Source organism: Dasypus novemcinctus, chromosome 6 (genome assembly GCF_030445035.2).
Source record: "Dasypus novemcinctus isolate mDasNov1 chromosome 6, mDasNov1.1.hap2, whole genome shotgun sequence".
In the NCBI taxonomy this organism is placed as follows: Eukaryota; Metazoa; Chordata; class Mammalia; order Cingulata; family Dasypodidae; genus Dasypus; species Dasypus novemcinctus.
In genome coordinates this window covers 7546381-7569388 of record NC_080678.1, presented here as the reverse complement: position 1 = coordinate 7569388, position 23008 = coordinate 7546381, and positions in this window count along the sequence as shown.

The following is a 23008-nucleotide window of genomic DNA, read 5'->3' as shown; positions in this document are numbered from 1 at the left end:
ATAAGGTGCAAAAGGTAAACATAATGTAAACCATTGACCATGGTTAGTAGCAATGCTTAAATATTTGTTCATCAATTGAAACAAATGTACTATACTCATATAAGGTGTTATTGGAAGGGGGAAATGCGGTGGGGTGGGATATATGGGAATCCCCTATGTTTTCTATGTGACCTTTCTGTAACCTAAGCTTTTTGAAAATTGAAGTGGAAAAAAAAAAAAAAGACACTAGGGAAACATACAGAAGAAATTTTCAATATACACAAAAGATACATCTTATGGTGATAAAAGGTACAATGCAAAAAATTTTTATTTTTTTTATTGTTGACTTTGTTTTGGGGGAGGTTTTGGATTGCAGAAGGGTTGCAACTGTGGCAAGGGAAGATCACTGGTGCAGGATATCAGTGGTAGAGAACGTGCAGGGAGGGGTGCACCTGGGGCATGCCTCTTTGGAGTATGAATGTGTACATATGGTCATGGGGTGTCATCTCAGTGAGTGGACACCCACAGAATAACCAACAGAATATTGAATTCCCATCCTGAGGTGTCCTGCTATATTCTCTCATAGAATGACAAAAATCTCTAGAGTACATGGGCAGTGCCTACCAAAGGAGGACAAAACAATATGCCAGGCCCTTGAAATTGATGCTTGTACTTATGAACCTTGTTCTTGTGAAATTCAAACCTACCTAGTAATATATATTGCCTAAGAGTTACCTCCTGAAAGCCTCCTTGTTGCTCAAATGTGACATTTCTTTAAGCCAAACTCAGCATATTAATTCACTGCCTTCCCACCAAACATGAGCTATGACTCCTGGGAATGAGCCTCCCTGGCACTGAGGTATTACCAAGCACCAACTAGCAATGCATTTGGAAAAAGACCCAGACCAAAAGGGTTTCATTAAATGCAAATGAGCTTTTATGGCTAAGAAATTTCAAAGAGAGTCAGGAGGTCTTTCCAGAGGTTACGTTTATGCACATCTCAGGAGGATCTCACTGATTGTCACAGTAAACAGTGCCTCAAGCAGGGGTGCTCCTGAGGGCTCTAGAGACATCTAGACACTATAGGCAGGGCTGACAATCCCAGGACATCCACACCCCATTGATGGGCCTTACCTTGGAATATATGATAAACTCTCCCCAATGTATCAGAGTTGGACTCATTTATAATTTTCCCACACATGGTTCTTCTATCCCTTTAATTTGAACCTATAATTAGCACTATACATATTAAATATATGTCCCAAAGACTTAAATCTTCCAGCTGTTCATATGCCAGTTGATCCCTGAATCTCAGCAGAGTTGCAGCCAACACCTACTCTCCAGTTCATCGGACTCACTCAGGACAATGAACAAAAGGATGATGATGAACAACACCTATTCCCAAAAACAGTATCTACAACTGCAAGCAAGACAGTTCCACCCATCTTTCCTGTGGCAGCCAAGCCCTCTCTCAATCTGAAGCAGAGTGGGCATCACCATCCCCAAATCCTCAAAATTGAGTAATGAACAAATCTATAAGGGGGGAATGCAACTATGCCCTAAAGTAGACATATTATTCTAGCAATGGAAGATCTCGTAACATTGACATAAAGGCAGTGGTCACCAGAAATTCTGAGGGGAGGGAGAGGGAAGAATAGGTGTAATGTGGAAGATTTCTGGGACATTGGAATTGTTCTGCATGATATTGCAGTGACGGATACAAGCCACTATACATTTTGTCAAAACCTGTAAAATTGTGCCATGCAAAGTGTAAACTGTTATGTAAATATGTGTTCATCAATTGTAACAAATGTCCCACACTAATGGGGAAAAGTATGGGAGGGGGGAGGGGGAGGGGAGTATATGGGAATCCCCTATATTTTCAATGTCACATTTATGTAATCTAAAGCTCCTTTAAAAATAAATTTAAAAACACACAAAAATATACCATTTCAAACCCATTAGAATGGCTGCTATTTAAAAAAAAAAAAAAAAGGAAATACCAAGTGTCCCAGAGGATTTGGAGACATAGGAACACTCATTCCTTGGTGGGAGAATGTAAAATGGTGCAACTGCTGTTTGGTAGCCCCCCAGAAAGCTAAGTATAGGGCTACCACATGACCTGCAATCCCACTTCTAGGTGTACACCTGAAATAATTGAAAGCAAGAGTGTGAGCAGATATTTGCACACTGGCATTTATAGCAGCATTACCAAAATATGGAAGGAACCCAAGTGTCCCTCAATCAATGAATGAACAAAGTATGGTATATACTTACAATGGAATATTATTCAAGTATAAAAAGATATGGAGTTCTGATGTATGTGACAACATGGATGACCTTTGAAGACATCATGGTGAGTGACATAAGACAGACACAAAATTACAAATATTGTATGACCTTACTGATTTGAAACAATTAGAATAAGCAAACTCATACAGTCAGAATCTAGAATATAGGTCACCAGAGGACAGGGTGGGGATAGGGAATGGGAAGTTAAGGTTTAAAATGGACAGGGTTTGTATTTGGAATGATGGAGATGTTTGGATAATGGATGGTGGTGACAATAGCACATTATGAACACAGTTAAGAGCACTGAAATATACATTTAAATATGATTAAAAGAGGAAATGCTAGATTGTATGTGTGGTAACAGAATAAACTTTAAAAAAAAATCTGGCACGTACTGCACAGTGAACTCAAACCATGGACTTTAATTTAATAGTAAAATTATAAAAATGCACTATCATCAACTGTAACAAATATTCCCCACCAATGAAAGGTGTGGCTGATGGATACTATAGGGGAATCCTATATTTTATGCTTGATTTTTCTATAAACCTGCAACTTCTCTAATAAAGGGGGGGAAATCATTGGGTCATAGGGGTTCATTTGAAGGTTAATTCTAAGCTCTCAATTTGGTTCTATTGGTCTATATGTCTGTCCTTGTGCTAGTATCATGCTGTTTCGATTACTGAAACTTTGCAATAAGATTTAAAATTAGGAAGTATGAGTCCTCCAACTTTGTTCTTTTTTTCAGGGTGCTTTTTGCTACTCAGGATCCCATACCCTTCCATGTAAATTTGATGTTTGGCTTTTCCACTTCTGTAAAGGAGCTGTTGGAAGTTTGATTGGGATTACACTAAATCTGCAAATGACTTTTGGTAGATATGACATTTTAACTATTTAATTTTCCAGTGAACACCAATATTCTACTTATTGAGACCTTCTTTGATTTCTTTTAGCAATATTTTGTAGATTTCAGTCTTCTACCATTAAGTACAATGTTCGTGGTGGACTTTTCATATATGCCCTTTATCATGTTGAAGACATTTCCTTCTATTTCTAGTGTCCTAAATGTTTTAAAATGAAAGGGTGCTGTATTTTGTCAAATGCCTTTTCTGTACCAATTGAGATAATCATCTAAGTTTTTCCCCTTCATTCTGTCAATGTGGTGCATTACATTAATTGACTTTTCTTATGTTGAACCACTTGCAAACCAGGGATAAATTTCACTTGATCATGGTGCGTAATTCTTTAAATATGCTGTTAGATTTGGTTTGTTAGTATTTTGCTGAGGATTTTTGCATCTATATTCATGAAAGATATTTGTCTATAGTTTTCCTTTCTTGTGTCTCTTTATTCAGCTTTGTTATGGGGGTGATGTTGGCCTCATAAAATGAGTTAGGCAGTGTTCCCTCCTCTTCAATTTTTGGAAGAGTTTGAACACAATTGGAGTTAAGTTTTCTTGGACTGTTTGGTAGAATTCCCTATGAGGCCATCTGGTCCTGGGATTTTCTTTGTTGGGAGGTTTTTGTTTACTAATTCAATCTCTGTACTAATAATTGTTGAGATTTTCTATTTCTTCTTAAGTCAATGTAGATAATTTGTGTTTTTCTAAGACTTTGTCCATTTATTCTATGTTGTCTAATTTATTGGCACATTCTTGTTCATAGTATCCACTTACAGTTATGTTTATTTCAGCGGAGTCAATAGTAATGTCTCCCTTTTCATTTCTGATTTTCATCTTTTGTATATTTGTAACCTCTATTTCTTTCTTTGTGGAGCTAAAGGTTTGTCGATTTTGTTGATCTTTTCAAAGAACCAAATTTTGGTTTCATTGATTCTATTTTTTTGTTTTCTATTTCATTTATCGCCACTCTAATCTTTGTTATTTCCTTCCTTCTGCTTGCTTTGGGTTTAGTTTCCTCTTCTTTTTCTAGTTCTTCCAGTTTTGTAGTTAGCTCTCTGATTTGAAGTCTTTTTTTCTTTTTTAATGTAAGCAGTTAGAGCTATAAAGTTTCCTCTCAGCACTGCCTTTGCTGCATCTTATAACTTTTGGTATTTTGTATTTTCATTTTATTTCATCACAAGATGTTTCCTAATTTCCCCTCTGACTTCCTGTTTAACCCATTCGCTGTTTAAGAGTTTGTTGTTTAACTTCCACATATTTGTGAATTTTCCTTTTCTTCCTGTTTCTGATTTCTAGCTTCATTCTCTTGTGGTCAGAGAATATACACTGTATGATGTCAAAATTTTTTAATTTATTGAGACTGTTCTGTGACCAAACATATGGTCTATCCTAGAGAATGGTACATGTACACTCGAGAATAATATGTATTCAGTGTTTTATATGTCTATTAAGTCTAGTTGATTTAGCCTATCACTCAAGTCCTGTTATCCCTTATTGATTTCTTATTAAATGTTCTATGCATTATTAAGAGCTGTGTGTTAAAGTCTCCTACTATTAATATAGAACCATCACTTTCTCTCTTTAAATGTCAGTATTGGCTTCTTATATTTTGGGGATCTACTGTTAGCTGCATATGTATTTATAGTTGTTACAGCCTCCTGTTGAATTGCCCCCTTTATCAGTATGAAATGACCATCTTTGTCCCTCATAACTATTTTTGACTTAAAATCTATTCCATCCAATATTAGTGTAGCTATGCCAACTCTCTTTTGGGTACTATTTGTATGGCATATTTTTTCTATTCCTTCACCATAAGCCTACTTGTATCTTTGACTTTAGGTAGGTCTCTTACAGACAGCATATAGTTGGGTCATGCTTTTTATCCATTCTGCCAATCTCTGCCTTTTGACTGGAGAGTTTAATCCATTTGCATTTAATGTCACTACAGATAATACAGGACTTCTGCCATTTTGCTATTTAGGCTTTGTAAGTCTTATACCTTTTTTGGTCCTCATGTCTATTAAAGCCTACTTTTATATTTATTTATCATTACTTTTTATGCATTTGCATTTTAGCATCTGTAGGAAGTAAGAAGTGGAGTTACATACCAAACAATACACTGCAATAATGCTGGCATTTATAATTACCCAAATGGTTACCTTTGCCAGAGGTCTTTATTCCTTTATGGTGCTTTGAACCACTATCCAATGTCCTCTCGTTTCCACATGAAGAACTTCCTTTAGCATTACTTGTAGGGCAGGTCTAGTGCTAATGTACTTCCTCAGCTTTTGTTTATCTGAGAATGTCTTAATCTTGCCCTCATTCTTGAAAGAAAGTCTCACTGGATATAAAATTCTTGCTGGCAGTTGCTTTCCTTCAGCACTGCTTTCTTGCTTCCGTGGTTTCTAATGAGAAATCAGCACTCAGTCTTATTGGGATTTTCTCTTGTAAGTAACACATTGATTTTCTCTTGCAGCTTTCTGAACTCTCTCCTAGTCTTTTGCATTTGATAGTATAATCAATATGTGATAGGGTATATTTTTCTTCATGTTTATCCTGTTTGGTGTTCTTTGAGCTTCTTGAATGTGCATGTTTACATCTTTTGTGAAGTTTGGGAAGTTGGGAATAGTCTTTTACCATTCCTTCTGCCCTTTCCCTCTTCCCTCTCCTTTTGGGACCCACATAACATATATATCGGCACACTTGAAGGTGTCTGGCTTAGGCTATTTTCACTTTCAATATTTTCTTTTTTTTTCCTGCTCCTCAGCCTGACTCATTTCAAGTGTCTTGCCTTTAAATTTACCAATTCTTTCTTCTGACAACTCCATTCTTCTCTTGAAACCCTCCTGGGTGTTTTTCACCTCAGTTATTGTGGTCTGCAACTCCAGCAGTTCTGTTTGGTTCCTTTTTAAGATTTCTGTCTCTTTACTTAGATCCTCATATTGTTTTCTTGATTCCTGTAATTCTTTCTCTGTACTTTCCTTCATCTCTTTAAGCATTTTTAAGATCATTTTCTTAAAGGCTTTGTTCGGTATGTCCACATTCTCACCTTCTTTGTTGGTGTTTTCTGGATTTTTATCCTCTTCTTTTGAATGGGCCATCATTTCCTGTCTCTTTTCATATCTTATACTCTTTGGTTGTATAATGTGTCAGGCAACAATCCGTTAGACTTTACACCGAAATCATAAGCAACAAAAGAAAAAAACACATAAACGGGACCTTATTAAATTAACATTTGTGCATCAGAGGACTTCATCATGAAAGTAATAAGACACCCTACACAATGGGAGAAAATATTTGGAAACCACGTCTGATAAGGGTTTAATATCCAGAATATATAAAGAAATCCTACAACTCAACAATAAAAATACAAACAACCCACTTTAAAAATGGGCAAAAGACTTGAATAGACATTTCTCCAAAGGAAAAATACAAATAGTCAAAAAGCACATGAAGAGATGCCCAACATCATTAGTCATCGGGGAAATGCAAATCAAAACCACAATGAGATAACATTTCAAAACACTCACTAGAATAGCTACTATTTTTTAAAAAAATAGAAAATAACAAGTGTTGGAAAGGATGTGGAGAAATAGGAATATTCATTCATTGTTGGTAGGAATGAAAAATGGTACAAACACTGTGGAAAAGTTTGGCTGTTCCTCATAAGGTTAAGTATAGATTATCATATGACCTGGCAACCCCATTTCTAGGTATGTAACCCTAAAAATCAAAAGCAGACACTTGAACAGATATTTGCACACTGATATTCACAGCAGCATTATTCACAATTAGTGAAAGATGGAAGCCACGCAGGTGTCCATCAACAGATGAATGGATAAGCAAAATGTAAATACAGGAACTAGAATGTTTTTCAGCCATAGAAAAGAATGAAGTTCTGAAACATGCTATAGCATCAATGAAACTTGAAGACACTGTGATACAAGGGATAAGCCAGATACAAGGGGAAAATATTGCATGAACTCACCGATATGGAAGAATTAGAACAAGCAAATTGATAGAGTTAGAAACTAGAATAAAGGTTTCAAGGGACTAGGGTGGGGTAGGAAATGGGGAGTTAATATAAAATTTCTCTTTGGGGTGATGGAAAAATAGAAAAAATGGAACAAATTGGGAAATGGATGGTGGTGATGGCAGCACAACATTGTGACTGTAATTAACAGCACTGAAATGTATATTTGAATATGGTAAAAAGGGGAAATTTTATGTTGCATGTGTGTTGACTAGATAAATTTTAAAATATCATAGGGCAGTACAACAAACCATGAAACCTAATGTAAACCATGGACTATAGTTAACAATCCAATTATAATAATATCCTACGATTATTTGTTAACACTAATACAAAGTGTTAACAGTAGAGAAAACTAAGTGTGTATGTGAGGGGTATATATGGGAATTCTATTTTCTGCATGATTTTTCTATAAACCCACAATTTCTCTAACAAAAAAAATATTTTTTTAATTTAAATTAAATTTAATTAATTTTTAAAAATAAATTTTTAAAAAATTCCCGCCCCAATTCAGTTTAGATTCTAATGGAGAAGGTAACAAAGAAGAATAAAGTCAGTATTATAATTTTTTAAAGATTTTATTTCCCCTCCCCCATTTTTTGCACTTGCTGTCTGCTCTCTGCGTCTGTTCATTGCGTAGTTTCTGCATCTGCTTGTCTCCTTTTTAGGAGGCACCAGGATCCAAACCTGGGACCTTCCATGTGGAGGAAGGTGCCCCATCACTTGAACCACATCCACTCCCTGCTTGTTGTGTCTCTTGTTGTGTTTCCTCATTGTGTCATCTTGTTGAATCATCTCCCCATGCCAGCTCACTGTCTTGCTCATCTCCTTTAGAAGGCACTGGGAACCAACCCTGTACCTCCCAGCGGTGCTCAACTGCTTGAGCCACAGCCACCTCCCTCATATAATTTTAAATCACAGTAAGTGCTATGAAGATGGGAGTAGGATTTAGGTCAGGTCTGGAAGTTTCTTATAACCCATTATCTTGCAAGTCTATGGATCAGATCCAAATTCTGGAAATGGAATGCTTAGTGCAGATGATGAAATCTGCCTTTCCCCAAAGGTGCCCTTGGCCTCTGCAGTCAGCGACCCCTGCCCTCCATCCAGGTGCTTCACCTCCACTAGACACCTGCACACTCCTATTCGAGACCCAGAGTCAGCAGTAAAATGGTCTTGCGGGGGAAGCGGACTAGGCCCGGTGGTTAGGGCGTCCGTCTACCACACGGGAGGTCCGCGGTTCAAAGCCCGGGCCTCCTTGACCTGTGTGCAGCTGGCCCATGCGCAGTGCTGATGCGTGCAAGGAGTGCCGTGCCACACAGGGGTGTCCCCCACGTAGGGGAGCCCCACACGCAAGGAGTGCGCCCGTAAGGAGAGCCGCCCAGCGCATAAGAAAGTGCAGCCTGCCCAGGAATGGCACCGCACACACAGAGAGCTGACACAAGATGACGCAACAAAATGAAACACACAGATTGCGGGTGCCACTGATAAGGATAGAAGCGATCACAGAAGAACACACAGCAAATGGACACAGAGAGCAGACAACTAGGGGGCAGGGGGGAGGGGAGAGAAATAAATTTAAAAAAAATAAATCTTTAAAAATAAAATAAAAAACGAAATGGTCTTGCGGGTTTTGTGCACTCAAAACTTGGACAAGGGCGGGAGGCCGACTCTGTCGCCACAGAGAGACGAGAGTCTGGCGCCTGAGAAAGGTGCCCGAGTTCCACCCTGGCTGATTTCGCTGTGCTCTTCGTAGGAGAGCGTGGGTCCTTAGCACCTGCAGAGCTGCTCTCGGCCTTGCCTTGGGAGCCCACACAGCAGGGCGACAGGAGGGCAGCAGGCACGTCACACCCCGCGGAGGCCATGGAGGCAGGCGCGCTCCCTGGGACCTCCGGGCCGAGGTGTGGACATCCCGTCACCCGTCTCCAGCCCGTGGAGGTGCGCGCTGGCCCTGCCACACCTCGCTCCCTCCCTCCCTCCCTTCCCAGCCTCAGCACGCTGTCCCCACCGCCCCCTGGGCCGGGCCCCTGCTTTCTGGAGATGGCCGGCTCATGCCTGCTCCACTCCCGGCTTCTTGGAAGAGTCCCTGCCTCTGCGCGCCCTCGCCAGCCACCAGCGGCCCCTCCATGCGTAGCAGGCCCTCGAGGTGCATCCGTGAGAAGGTGGATGGTACCGGCCGTTAGCTCTGCTGGTTTCAGTCGCCTTTAAACTGCAGCCTTAAACACACAACTTGATATGCCTTGACAACAAGTTTCTGGATTTAAGTCTTGGGGAAAATTCTCTTTTTCCAGAGACTCCCTTTGTCGCTGGAAAATTGGTTGTATTTTAAAACTGAATAAAAAGGCGGCCCTTGAGGGGCGGTTAAATTAGAGGTCGGGCATCAAAGGCGGGGGGTGTCTCCCCAGCCGGCAGCGGCGTGGGTCAGCGCCACCATTCCCCTTCACGCAGCTTCGTCCCCTTGCTTCCTCCAGACCAGAGCAGTTTCCCAAGTGGTTTTATCCCAGGAATGCAGGGTTGGTTTACTGTTTGAAAATCTATCAACATAATTTGCCTTATTAACAGAATGAAAAATTAAAACCATGTGATGAACGTGATACAGAAAAAGCATTTCATAAAACTCAGCGCTGATTGGGAAGTGGATATGGCTCAACTGATAGAGCGTCTGTCTACCATATGGGAGGTCCAGGGTTCAAACCTAGAGCCTCCTGGTCCATGGCATGAGCTGGCCCTCGCACAGTGCTGATGAGCGCAAGGAGGGCCCTGCCACACAGGGGTGTCCCCCACGTAGGGGAGACCCACACACAAGGAGTATGCCCCGCAAGGAGAGCCGCCCCACGTGAAAAGTGCAGCCCGCCCACGAGTGACGCTGCACACAGGGAGAGCTGACACAGCAAGATGACACAACAAAAAAGACACAGATTCCTGGTGCCACCAAGAATGCAAGGGGACACAGAAGAACATATAGCAAATTGACACAAGAGAGCAGACGGGGAGGGGGGGGGGGAAGGAGAGAAATAAGTAAAATAAAATAAAATAAAAAGAAAGCAATAGAAAATAAGCAAAACCAAAAAAATAAAATAAAATAACTCAAAGCTTATTATGTCAGTGCTCAGAAAACTAGGAATAGCAGGAAACTTCCTTAATCTGATAAAAGTTATCTATAAAAAAAGGCTGTGGCTACCCTCATAGTTAATGACAAAATAGTTAAATACTTTTTCCCTAAGATGGGGAACAAGGCAAGGATATCTGCTTGTCCCTCTTCTGTTCCACATTGACTTCAGATGCTGGCCAGAGCAGTGAAGCAGCAAAACAACAGTCATAAAGATGGAAAGAAGGAAGTAAAAAGTCCCTATCTGCAGATGACTTGATTTTTTCTATAGCAAATCTAGTGAATCAACAAGAAAAAATATAGAACTAATAAGGCGGTACAAGTCCAAAAAAAAAAAAAAAAATTCAAAGGTATTTCAATATCCCAGCAGCAAAAAAAAAAAAGGAAGCAAGTAGAAATTTTTAAAGCAACACTATTCACAACAGCATCAAAAAACATAGAATACTTAGGAATAATAGATTTCAGAATTGATGTGCAAGACCTCTGTACTGGGAACTACGAAACATTCCTTAGAGATATTAAAGAAGCCCTAAATGAATGGAATGACATACTATTTTCAGAAATTGGAAATTTAACATAGTTATCAATTCTCCCAAAATTGATCTAAAATTTCAAAGAATTCCAGTCATAACCCAAATAGGGCTCCACAGAAATTGACAAGATTTAAAATTGTTCTGTGAAAATGCAAAGGACCTAAAAGAGCCAAAACAAGCTTAAAAAGGAAAGAGGTGGAAGACTTTAGCAGCTGTATTCCTAATAACCAAAAATTGGAAACAACCTGAATGGCCACACACTAAGAGAAGGGTAGATGATTTGTGATATACAATTAGTACTCAGCAATAAATAGAAATGAACTACCAACACATGCAATAATGTGGACGAATCTCATAGACATTGCACTGGGCAATAAAAGCCCAATGCAAGGATCCAAACTCTTGGATATCCTAGAAGAGACCAAAAGAATCCATGGTGCTAAACAATTCACAATAGCTTCCTGGGCTGGTTTGGGTTAACTAGGAGGGAGCATAAGAGAACTATAAGAGATAATGGAAAAATCTATGTCTTGATAGGGATGTAGGTTAAGTAAATGTATTTATTATTTGTGAAATTTTACAGTTAAGGTTTGTGCATTTCGAAGTATATCAACTTTGGCTCAAAAGAGAGGAAAACTGAATGGGAGGTGGAAGGCACAGAAGAAACAAGGATGGTAGAATGTGATTGTTGTTGAAGCTGGAGAGTAGGTGCGTTCTCCCTAAGAAAGTGTTTTTAATTTAACATTTTAAAAAAGAAATCATGCAATAGAAAACATTTTAGTCACAGTTTCATATCTGGCGAGCTGAGCAAAGTGTAAGTGTCTTTGGACTTTTGTCCCTTGGCAGTGCCACTTCAACAGGTAATTGGAACCTCTGCCCACCTTCCTTTGCCAGGACCCTCTGAACCACGATGGCATCTGGAAATGATTTTGGAGATAATTGTGCTGCTTTCTTAACATCCATTGCCACTTGACATCTTTTTGAAATGCAGGAATGATGTCTCCCAGCATTTGTTAAATGGCACGGTGAATTCACATGCTGCAAACACCACAGAGAATGGCCAGTTCTAAAAGGGAAGCTGGGTGAGAGCAAATTTCATTGAAACAACTTCCAGGAACATCCAGGTAATTTTTAAAAAGAATACTCTGCAAACCGCTACAGCGGATACAGGAAAAAAAAAATCGCCTTACAAGGAAATACATTGTTGATGTTCCCACCCCTCAAAAGTAAATAAGATAATCAAGAAAAAATTTTAAAAGAACCAAATATATATATATATAAGTAAATAAGAAATCAGATGAGAAAAATGGGGGAACCGCGAGCTGTTTGGACAACACCATCTTGAAGGGCGGGGGTCCTGGATTCATGAAGTTTGAGATGAATTTCCATCCCCCCCCAGTGCGGCAGAGCCTCTTCCCTGCTGGCCACATCGGTCACTACGTTATGGGCGCAGTGAACTTGGCCGCCCCGATGGTGTGGCGGCTGTGGGGAAAACGCCCACTGAGCTGCCCGCAGCCCCGCCGCCCCGCCAGCTCCAGGCAGAGCCTCTACCCACCTGGCTTCTTACTGCCATCAGTGGTTCCAGGCGAATCTCTTCTACATAACGGTGAACTTAGAATGGGCGCTGTTAGATCTTTTTTGCAACCTCAAGAAATGTTTTCAGGGGAGCGGATGTAGTTCAAGTAGTTGAGTGCTTGCTTCCCCAGTACGAGGTCTTGGGTCTATCCCTGGTACCGCCTAAAAAACAAATGAACAAACGAAAAAGCCTCCTCTCATTGAGGAGTGGCTGTAAATCAAGTAGTTGCACGCCTGCTTCCCATGCATGAGGTCCTGGGTTCAATCCCCAGTACCTCCTAAAAAACAAGCAAAAAAACAGCTCATTGGGGAGCAGATGCAGCTCAGTGGTTGAGCACCTGCTTCCCACGCACTAGGTCCTGCCTCAATCCCTGATACCTCCCCAAAAATATATGTTTTCAAAATTTACAATAACAACACAACCCACCAGTATAGTGACAATTTTTACCCTCTTTTTTAACTAAACATCCTATCTTTGGGATTTTTAATACATATATTGCTATTTTCAAATTGAATCCTAATATTGTTGCAAGTTGGTAAGTCCTGGCCGTGTTGGCATTAATGGTAATACTTTGCTGTTATTGTGTAGATTTGAACATTTACAAACCACTGGTATACCCACTGTCCAACTGTTAGAATATCCTCTAATGAATTAACTGGTGACAAATTGTGCTCTTCGCATATTGTAAAACTGTTCTTAGAAATCCACTGATGGAGGAGAAAACAGAAACAGTGATGAGAACAAGGAAATGGACAAAATGCTGGAAGGAGGTTCTGGACAGTCCGGGCCGCCACTGCCCCCCAGACCTGGGGCAGAAAGTAGCTTCTGCCCCCTGGACCTCAGGCAGAGAGAGCTGGACAAGGGCGCAGCAGCCGAGGGGGGCACCCCGTGGGGGGCGAGCCCGCCTTCCCTGCCGAGAGCTTTGGGCTCACCCGGCCCTGCAGGAGTGCAGGAGGGCAGCTAGCGGGCAGGAGGGCCCCCTGCGGGGAGGCTCCAGGCTCTGCTCGGACCCTCCCTCCGGCAGCTCAGGCTGCGGGAAGCTCATGGGGGCAGAGCCCGGGGGGTGCACTGCCCCGGGACTGCTCTGGAAACCCCTTCCCCAGTTGCCTGTCCCCACAGTTTCCATTGGAATCACTACTGCAGAGAATAGGCGACTGACGATTGCCCAGGTGAGCTGTCCCCTGCCTTGCAAGATTGGCACCTGCCATCCCGTGTCTGATTAGCGAAGTGTCTCCAAGACATACCCTGGGGCCGTGAGTTCGCCTTCAGAATCTCCACCGTTCCATGGGTTTTCACAGAAATGCAAGCCATTTTAATTATTTTTGAGGGTAGATCAAGCTTATTTCAGAAAAGATTTCATTCAAGAGCAGGCGTAGGCTCCCCAGAGAGCCGCTGTCTTCCAACAGAGCTGGGGGTTTTTCTTTATTATTATTTTTGCTAACATTCCTACTGTGTCTCTTTATTAAGGTAATACAGAACTTTCTTCAAGAAAAGCAAGAAGACCTTAAGCCAATTTCAACTCTATTGTCATTCATTTAAAAAAAAGGAAAACATGCAGAGTCCTCCCCACAGTACCAGAAGAGCCCAGGGCTCCTCTGTGCAGACAGGTGTGAGCAGGTGTGCTCAGAAGCACGGGCCACTTCCCCCACCGCCTGGCCTGGCCTGCCCGGGGGCCCCTGTAGGAGGGGCCATGGGGGCCTGTGGTGGACAGGCTGCCTCCAGGAATCAGCTGCGAGGAGTGATGAGCTGGGCTTGCCCCGACTTAGACCTAAACCGTGTGCCGGGTGCTGCGAGGTGCATGGGCAGCTGTAGAAGTTTGATATGGTTATGAATTCCAGAAATAGATATTGGATTATGTTTGTAATCTGGTCTGTACCTGGGCCTGATTGAGTTATGATTAGGGCTTTAATTGGGCCACGTCATTAGGGCATTGACGCCCCTTGGTGGGAACTCACAGTTCAAAGTCATGGCAAAGGACAGAGTTAAGGGTTCTTAATGTTGGAGTTTTGATGTTGGAGTTTGATGCTGAAGCCTTAAGCTGGAGCCCCAGGGAAAGAGACAGAGCTGTTCGCCTGACAGTCTACAGCTGACCTTGTGGAGAAAACAGAGGAGCTGAGCCCAGAGGAACCCCAGAAGCCTGAACCCTTGCAGACGTCGGCAGCCGTCTTGCTCCAATGCCTGAAAATAGACTTTGGTGAGGGAAGTAACTTATGCTTTATAGCCTTTATCTGTAAGCTCCTACCCCAAATAAACACCCCTTTATAAAAACCAACCAATTTCTGGTATTTTGCATCAGCACCCCTTTGACTAACACAGCACCCAAGGGGTTTCCCACATGGATTGGGACCCCCATGGGGGGTGGGGCCGCTGGAGGGGAGAAGAAGGGAGGGAAGACTATGTAAGGCCTCCTGTGGTGCGACAGGAGAGAGATGGCACAGCTCTCATCCGTGACGGGCGTGGATTTTAAGGGCACAGTTCAAAGAGTTTTGGAAATGTTTCCTCTGGGGTAATCAACAAAGAAAGAGAACACTTCCGTCCCCTCAGAAAGTGCTGTCCTGTCCCCTACCAGTCATTCCTCACATAGGAACCCCGTCCGACTTCTGTCATCACCGATCAGTTCTGTCTGCTTTTGAACCTCATACGTGTGGCTTCCTTCACTCAACGTGTCTGAGCTTCAGCCCCACCGCGGCCTACACCGACAGGCGATACCTCTTTCATTGCCCATGGTGTGAACACACCACAGTTTACTTGTTCATTGCTTTGCTGACGGGCACCAGCTTAACTGTTAGAATTAAGCTGCTACAAGCATTCTTCTCCACGTCTTTTTGTGGATACGTGTTTACATTTCTCCCAGGTAAATGCCTAGGGGTGGACTTGCTCTGCGTGTGTATATTAACTTCACGGAAGCCCGGTTTTCCAAAGCGTTAGCACCGTTCTACATGGTCACCAGCCACTTTGAGTTCCAGTTGCTCTACACCCATGAGAGCATTTGACTTTGTCAGTCTTCTTAATTTCAGCCCTAAAGTGTGTAAAGTACATCTCATACTGGCTTCATTGGCATTTCCTGGATGACAGATGGTTTTGAGCACTGTTCCCGAGCTTCCTGTCTGCCCGTGGGACTGTCTACTTTTCTGAAGAGACTGTTTGCTTCCTTGCTTGTTTTAACAATTGTCTTTGCATCACTGAGTTGTAGGAGTTCTTTATATATTCTAGAAACAATTCCTTTCTCAGTTATATGTGTTAGGAATATTTTCTCCCAGTCTGTGGCTTCCTTGCCTTTTCATTTTCTTACTGGAGACTAGTTTTTTAATGCAGGAAGGGATTTATTTGGGGTCATTAACTAGCATTAGAATCATGGGAAGGAAGTTTAAGAGGCTGTATCAGTCAGCCTAAGGGGTGCTGGTGCAAAGTACCAGAAATCTTTTGGCTTTTAGAAAAGGTATTTATTTGTGGTAGGAGCTTACAGTTATCAGGCCATAAAGTGTAAATTACTTCCCTCACCAAAGTCTTTTGCCACGTGTTGGAGCAAGATGGCTGCCGACATCTGCCAGGGTTCAGGCTTCCTGGGTTCCTCTCTTCCCGGGGTTCATTTCTCTCCAGGCTCAGCTCCTCTGTTTTATCCAGAAGGCCAGCTGTAGACTATCAGGCGACCAGCTCTGTCTCTCTCCCCAGGGCTTCTGCCGTGTCTAAAGAGCCATCTCTGTTCCTCTGTGTTCTTCTCCTGTGTGTTCACTTCCTGGCTCCAACTCAAAACTCCAACAGCAAAACCCCAACATCAAAAACCTTCAACTCTGCCCTTTGCCATGTCTTTTATCTGTGAGTTCCCACCACCAAGGGTGGGCCCAATCAAAGCCCTAATCATAATTTAGCCATGCCCAGATACAGACCAGTTTTCAAACATAATCCAGAATCTATTTTTGGAATTCTAACTATATAGGCCTGCTGCAGAGGCTAAGCTCCCAGAAACTGCCGTAGCTGCCTCCGGAGCCACCTTGCTTCTGTCGAGGTCAAGAAGCCTCCACCTGCCCTTTTGCTTTGTTAAACTTTTTATTCTGAAATAACTTTAGACTATCAGAGGAGTTGGCAAAGAGAGCACAAAGACTTCCCCTAGACCTTCGATTCAGCTTCCCGTAATGACGACATTTTAGGTTACTGTGGTATGGGTAACAAAGCTGAGAAATCAACACTTGTATGATGCTATTACCTCCACTACAGACTCCAATCCGATTTCCCCAGTTCTTCCACCAACGTTCCTTTTCCTTTCCAAGATCCTGGCCAATATCCCTCATTGCATTTGTCATATCTCCTTGGTCTCCTCCAAGCTGTGACAGTCTCAGATTTTCATCTCTATGACCTTGACCCCAGGGTTTTTTTAGTTTGCCCTTGAATTCTGCAACCTTGCATAAATACATACAAAACCTTGCATATACATACAAAGCCTTTCATTCCTTTGTCCTGCTCTATTTCACTTATAACCTCTAACCAATGTTGACTAGAAATGGAAAGAAGGAACATTTTTGCTGTTACCCATTTAGGGGGAAACCATTCAGTCTCTTGCAGTGAAGCATGAGGTTAGTTGAAAGTGTTTCATAGGTGCCTTTTATCTCATTGAGGGTGTTCTGTTCCACTATTATTTCTTGAGCCGTGTCAAAATGCATGAGTTTTGAGTTTCGTCAAATACTTTTTCATGGCTTAGATGATTATATGTTGTTCATCTTACCTTGCTAATGTGGGAGTTACAACAATTGATTTTCAAATGTTGAAATAATCTTGCATTCTTGGAATAAACTCACCTGGTCGTGATGTTTTGTGCTTCTTATATATTGCTAATATTTTGTGAAGGATTTTTATATCTCTGCAAAAAGAAAAGATATTGTTCTATAATTTCTTATCCTCTGTCCTTATTCTCAAGTTTTGATATTGGGCTTCTGCTAACCTCCTAAAAAGTGTTGGGAGACACCTCCTCTTCCTCTCTCCTCTGAAAGAATCTATGTAAGGCTGGCCTTATTTCTTCTTCAAATATTTGGTAGAGTTTTCCAGTGAATCCCACTGCACATGGAGCTTTCTTTGTGGGAAAGTCTTTAATTACAGGTGCAATTTTAAAAACGAATATAGGAGCTGGTCAGGCGTGCCAGCAGCAGGTCGAACATCAGCCCCTGTGCCTTGGTGGCGTTGGCAGAATTGCTGTATCAGTGCAGCCACTGGTACCTGGCTCTCCGCATGGGATAACCTTGAACTGAAGATTCCCAGACCAGGATGAGGGAGACAGCCGGGACAAGCCTACTGCCCAGGAGGGAGCGCCGAGTCGTGGCCAGCACAACCACCAACGTCAGGACCAGGGCGCGTAGCGGGTGCTCGCTGGCCCTTCCAGAACAGGTTCCGAAACCTCAACCCTGCCCAGAACACACGTCACCATTTCCTCTCTCTGGCTCCTGTCCCCGTCCCTGCTTGTGTGCCAAGGACCTGCCCCTCCAGAAGCAGAGGTGGGGTCTGCCCTAGATTCTTTCCCACAGTCCAGGACGCCTCCAGGCCTTCAACCCTTTAGGGCCCCAGGCTCAAAGTCTGAGATCTCGTGAGCGCCATCAAGCCCTTCTGAACGCGTCTGCAGCTCCTCTGGTGGGCCTCCCCGCGACCCTGAGACCTGGGGGCTCAGAAGTCAAATCATCGACCTGCATGCAGAGGCAGAGTGACCCAACAGGCGATCCTAAGACTGAAGGAGCAGGAGGCCCATGGAAATCACCAGGCCACACCAATTCTGAGTTCCAGTCAAGCACGGGCCACTGGCTCTCCTTGCTCCAGGAGGAGGAGGCATTCCTTAGGTAGCAACCAGTCCTGCTCCCAAGAGCAGTTTTCTAGCCCGCCGCTGTCCTTGCCTCGAGTCTGCTCTGAAGAAGACATTACTTTCCATCGGAAACAGCCCATGTTTGACACGAGTGTAGTTCAGTCTGCTTCCTGCTCACAGGAAGTCAGAGCCCAGAAACATTTTCATTTTGAACAGCGTCACCCCGTTAGTCCAAGCCTGTGGTACTCTTACTAACATAATTCTCTTAAAACTTTGTGGCTCTCCTATGAATCTTATTGGGTTGACTCCATGCCCAAAAGCCACAACAATAATTCTCTTCCAGACAGACCTCTCTCTACCTTGGATGTGCCCAGCTGCCCCGAGACTATGTCCCTGAGGTCCCTAAAAGCCTTTTCCTGTTGTTGAGAGAATCTGCAAGGCACTGCCTTGAACCTTTCTAAGGTCTTCCAAAGGGGATTCAGTCTCTACTCCAAGGCCATTTCTTCCTTTGGGAACATTTTGCTGACTGCAGAGACTTTTATTTTTCAGCCAGCAAGTTCTGACCCTAATAGTTCCTCTAAATTCTGCATGCAAACTGAACAGTTCTTGGCTTCTCTCTCCTCTCGATCTCACAACGAAAAGACGCTAATTGGCACTTGCAGCATTCTGCCTAGAAAATCTTTTTATCCAGAGCTGCGAGTTCTTCAGGCACATTTTCTGCTTCTCAAGGGAGTTGCAGGGAAGGTCTGCCCTCGGCCTGCCCTGAGTTGCTGCTCCCTCTCCAGCCTCTGGCAGGGATGCCCTCCCAGCTCGTCCAGCCCTATGCAGCTCCCCTCACCACCTGCGCAGGCTCACCTGCCACCTGGTTCCAAAGCCAGTGCCACATGTCTTAGGTTTTGGTTACAGCAGCACCCCATTTCCAGACATCTCCATCTCTATTTCGTGCAGCAATTACCACATAACCATCCACCTAGCGGTGGGACCAGTGATGGCTCATTAGCCCTCCCAGTTCTGTGAATGGCTGTGCTGTATCCTCATTCAGGTGGCGCTTTCCCGTAGAGAGGACTGGGCAGGAGGGCGCAGGAGAGCCTCATGCGTCTGCCCGCAGTCGCAGGGGCACCTCAGGCCCCTCCATCTGGCCATGCGGCTCATCCTCCGGCCTCCTCACGCAGCAGCCTCAGGCCTGGGGGTCGCAAGGGTGAAGACAGAAGCTGCCCGGCTTCTTGAGGCCACGGCCCCTGAGCTCGCACCCCTTGTCAGTCCCAGGCAGCCAGGCGCCAGGGAAGGCGGCGCGGACGCCACTCCTTGACCGGTGCTGTGGCAAAGCCGCGTGGCGAAGGAGCCTCTTTCTCTGCCCTTCCGTGCCACAGGCGGGCAGGTCCATCTGAGGCCCCCCCCAGAGGCCCCCGCTCCTCACCGCGTGCTCTGGCCTGGACCCTCGGCCGCTCCTGTTGCCCAGCACCTCCTCCATCCGGGAACTGTTGGAAAGCTCCGGTGAGGTCTTTAAAGGCCTCGAAGTGGAGCGGGATGCCCTGCAGGAGGCCCGGCCCGGGGGTGGGGGGTGGGGCGTGGAGTCAGCCGGGTCGAGGTATCTGTCCATCAGTCTGTCCGCGGGCCCAGCCCCTGGCCTGGCTCTCCAGCCTCCCCTCCGTCCTCACCCTCCAGAGGGGCTGGCGTTCCAGGGCTGGGGGCCAGCTGCTCCCCGGGCCCTGCATTGAGCAGCCGCCGGCCGTGGCCCCGGGGCCTCTCCTCTCCGCCCTTCCCTTTCCCTCTGAGCACGGGCTCGGCAGGAGGCGGGGGCAGCTGCGCTGAGGCTGCTCCCTCGCCAGGGCGCCCCGGCTCCCTGGGGGGTGGTCCCAGGATCTGCAGGAGCTAAACGCAGTGAAAATGTCTTTAAAAAGCAAGACCCCAGAGCCGGCCTGGGGAGCCTGGCGCCCGGGCCGTGGGGTGGTTCAGGGGCTTGGCCAGGGCGGGCGGCCTGGAGCTGGGGGCGCAGGGCGGTTCGGGGTGGTCCACAGACCCCTCATCGTCCTCCCCTGGCAGCCGAGGTGCCCCCTCTGTGGGCAGTGACTAAGCTCTTCCTTCAGGCTTCTCTGGCAGGCGGGTGAAGGGAGGGGAGCAGGGTGTCCTCCATCGCCCGGGAAGGGGGCGTTAGGCACCTGCTGCCTCTCCCCCGGCCCCGTGCCCTCCGCGCCCTCCGCGCCGCCCCAGGCCCGCCGAGGGAGGCCACCCGCTGGACCTGCCGCCGCTTGGTTAAAGGCGCTTCCAGGTAAGTGCACGCAGTGCTCTGGCGCCGGAAGAGGCTCTGAGGCAGTCACCCCGCGCTCCTCAGCCTTACCCGCCCCCTCGGCCTCACCCTGTGCCCCGGGGTCACCCTGCGCCCCTCGGCCTCACCCCCGCCCCTCCTCGGCCTCACCCCGCGCTCCTCCTCGGCGTCGCCCCGCCCCTCGGCGTCCCCGTGCGCTCCTCGGTGCCACCACGTGCGCCTCAGCCTCACTGCGCAGCCGCGGGCTGCGGGGTGGTTCCGTGCGCCCCTGGAGGTTCAGCCAGGTCTGTTCGGCGACGATGGCCGTCACTCGTCGTTTCTCTATTACCAGCGTGTTCTGGCCGCTCATTCTTCAGCCTCGGGAAAGGCCTCCCAGACCGTGAGGCTCAGGGGCCGGCGCTGCCCGTTCGCGGCCGCCCTCGCCGCGTGTCCAGCCGGGCGGAGCACCAGCCCCGCGCCCACGGGCAGCAGCCCCAGCCCCGAGGGGTCCGGGTGGGTTTCGGCGTCAAGGTGGCCAAGCCTGGCTCGGGGCGTCTGGGGCGTGTCCGGCCCCCTTCGAGGAGGAGCTGTGGTCGTCCTGACCCGGGCTCCGAGGGCCTTGGCTGAGTCGCGTGTGAGGACAGCAGGGCCTCGTGCTGGTGCAGAGCTGTACAGGCTCCAGAGCCCTGTGTGGGCGCTGTCCAGCTCACGGCAGCCCACCTTGTCCAAGAGGAGGGCAGAGTGCATGGCGGCCTTCCGCCTCAGAGAGGGGAAACTGAGGCTTCCAGGAGCACAGCGCAGTCCGCGGGCTGGCTTCGGGCCCCTGGGGGGCCCTGGCCCGGGCCGGCCCACCAGCCTTCCGCGGAGGTGGACTGGAGGGGGCCACAGGCAGTCGTTTCCTCAGAGCCTCTGCAAAGTGCAGGCGTCACACAAAACAAAACGGATGGTTTATTTACGTCCAGGGCCATTAAGAACGGAGGAGAAAAGTTCAGCCCAGGATAAAAAGCTTAAATCTTTATTTTTCCCTTCCCCCTCTCAGAAAGAATGGATTCCTTGCATTGTAAATTATCCAACCCTTGTCCTTGACTTGGCAGCTACTCCAGGCTGGTATGGATGTTGCATAATCTTAAATATTGATTCTTGTTAAACCAGGGAAAAAAAAAATCCGAGAGCACTGGGCTCCTCTGGCTTCCTGGGCCATAGCTCACTCCTGATGGCCTCCAGGCTGGCTGACAGCGAGATCCATCCTGATTAGAAAAGTTCTAGAAGAGGAAGCCACAGTAGGGACCTCTTTCTCCATTTCAGCAAACACTAGACCTCCTTCTGCCCCTGGGGCTCATTCCTCCCGGGCCCCCTGGGCTTTCTGGGCAGAAAAGACCCCAAGGAGTATCTGTTGGGGTCCTTCAGCAGAGGAGGCCACCGGCCTTCATTACCCGCCATGGTCAGCTCCCGACCTTGGCCTGGAGGAGCGCCTCCGAATCACGGCCTTGAACGCTGGGTGGTGGGGGCACGGCCCGCCGAGGGTCAGCTCCTCCCTCCAGAGACAAGTTGGGGGGCCGCTTTGCCGGAAGTGCTGGCCCCGCTTCATCCCACGTGCCGAAGGAGTGATGTCCTTGCAGCAAGAAGACGATTTTCCTGAAGCAGAGCTCTGTGGTGCGGTGGTTGCAGCTGCACAGCGAGTCCCTCGGGCGCCAGATAATTAAGGCTTGGGCTCGAGGAGAATGAAGAGAATGGTCTTTGTGTAAATCCATTAGGGTTAAAAATGAGCCACTGCTCATCCAGCCTGACTCCCCGGCCACTTAGCGGCGGCGGCGGGAGACGGCGACGTCGCAGCAGAGCGCGGGGCTCCGCTTGCAAGGTTCGGCTTCCGAGCGGGACGAGGCCGCTTCCGACACTCAGCGCGGGAGGCAAACCGAACCATAAAGTATGTCTTGGGTTTGGCGACTTGTGGTACAATTTCACACAACGCAATTAAGTTTTCTCGTGCCTTGTGGCTTCAGGTTCCATTATCTGTCCCCTCGCCAGTCAACTCGGGTGGCCGGCCGGCTGCACCAAGGCAGGGAGATGTGTTGACCGATCCTTCGGTGTGATGTCTAAAAGGCCTTGGTCAGAACATCGCTTCTGGTTACTCCTCAAACAGCCAGAGGGTTTACAAAGCGGAGGTGTGTGTTAAAATGGTGCCAGGCGCGGCTCAGGGAAGGGCGGCCGTGTTTCCCCACTGGTCTTCTCTCCTTCCAGCCCGCAGTTACTAGAAGCAGCGCTCACAAGCCGAGGCTGCTTGTGCGCATCCTGCGGCACTCGTGACAAGCCAAGGCTCTACGCGTGCGTCCTGCGGCACTCGTGACTTAAGCCCAAGGCTCTACGCATGCGTCCTGCGGCACTCGTGACTTAAGCCCAAGGCTGTACCCGCGCGTCCTGCGGCACTCGTGACAAGCCAAGGCTGTACACGCGCGCCCTGCGGCACTCGTGGAGTCACAGGCCGACGACCAGTGCGTGGGTTTCCTGGGTCATTCCCGTGGGCTTGGTGAAAGGAAAGCAGCCAGCCAGGGGCTGGGGGGTGT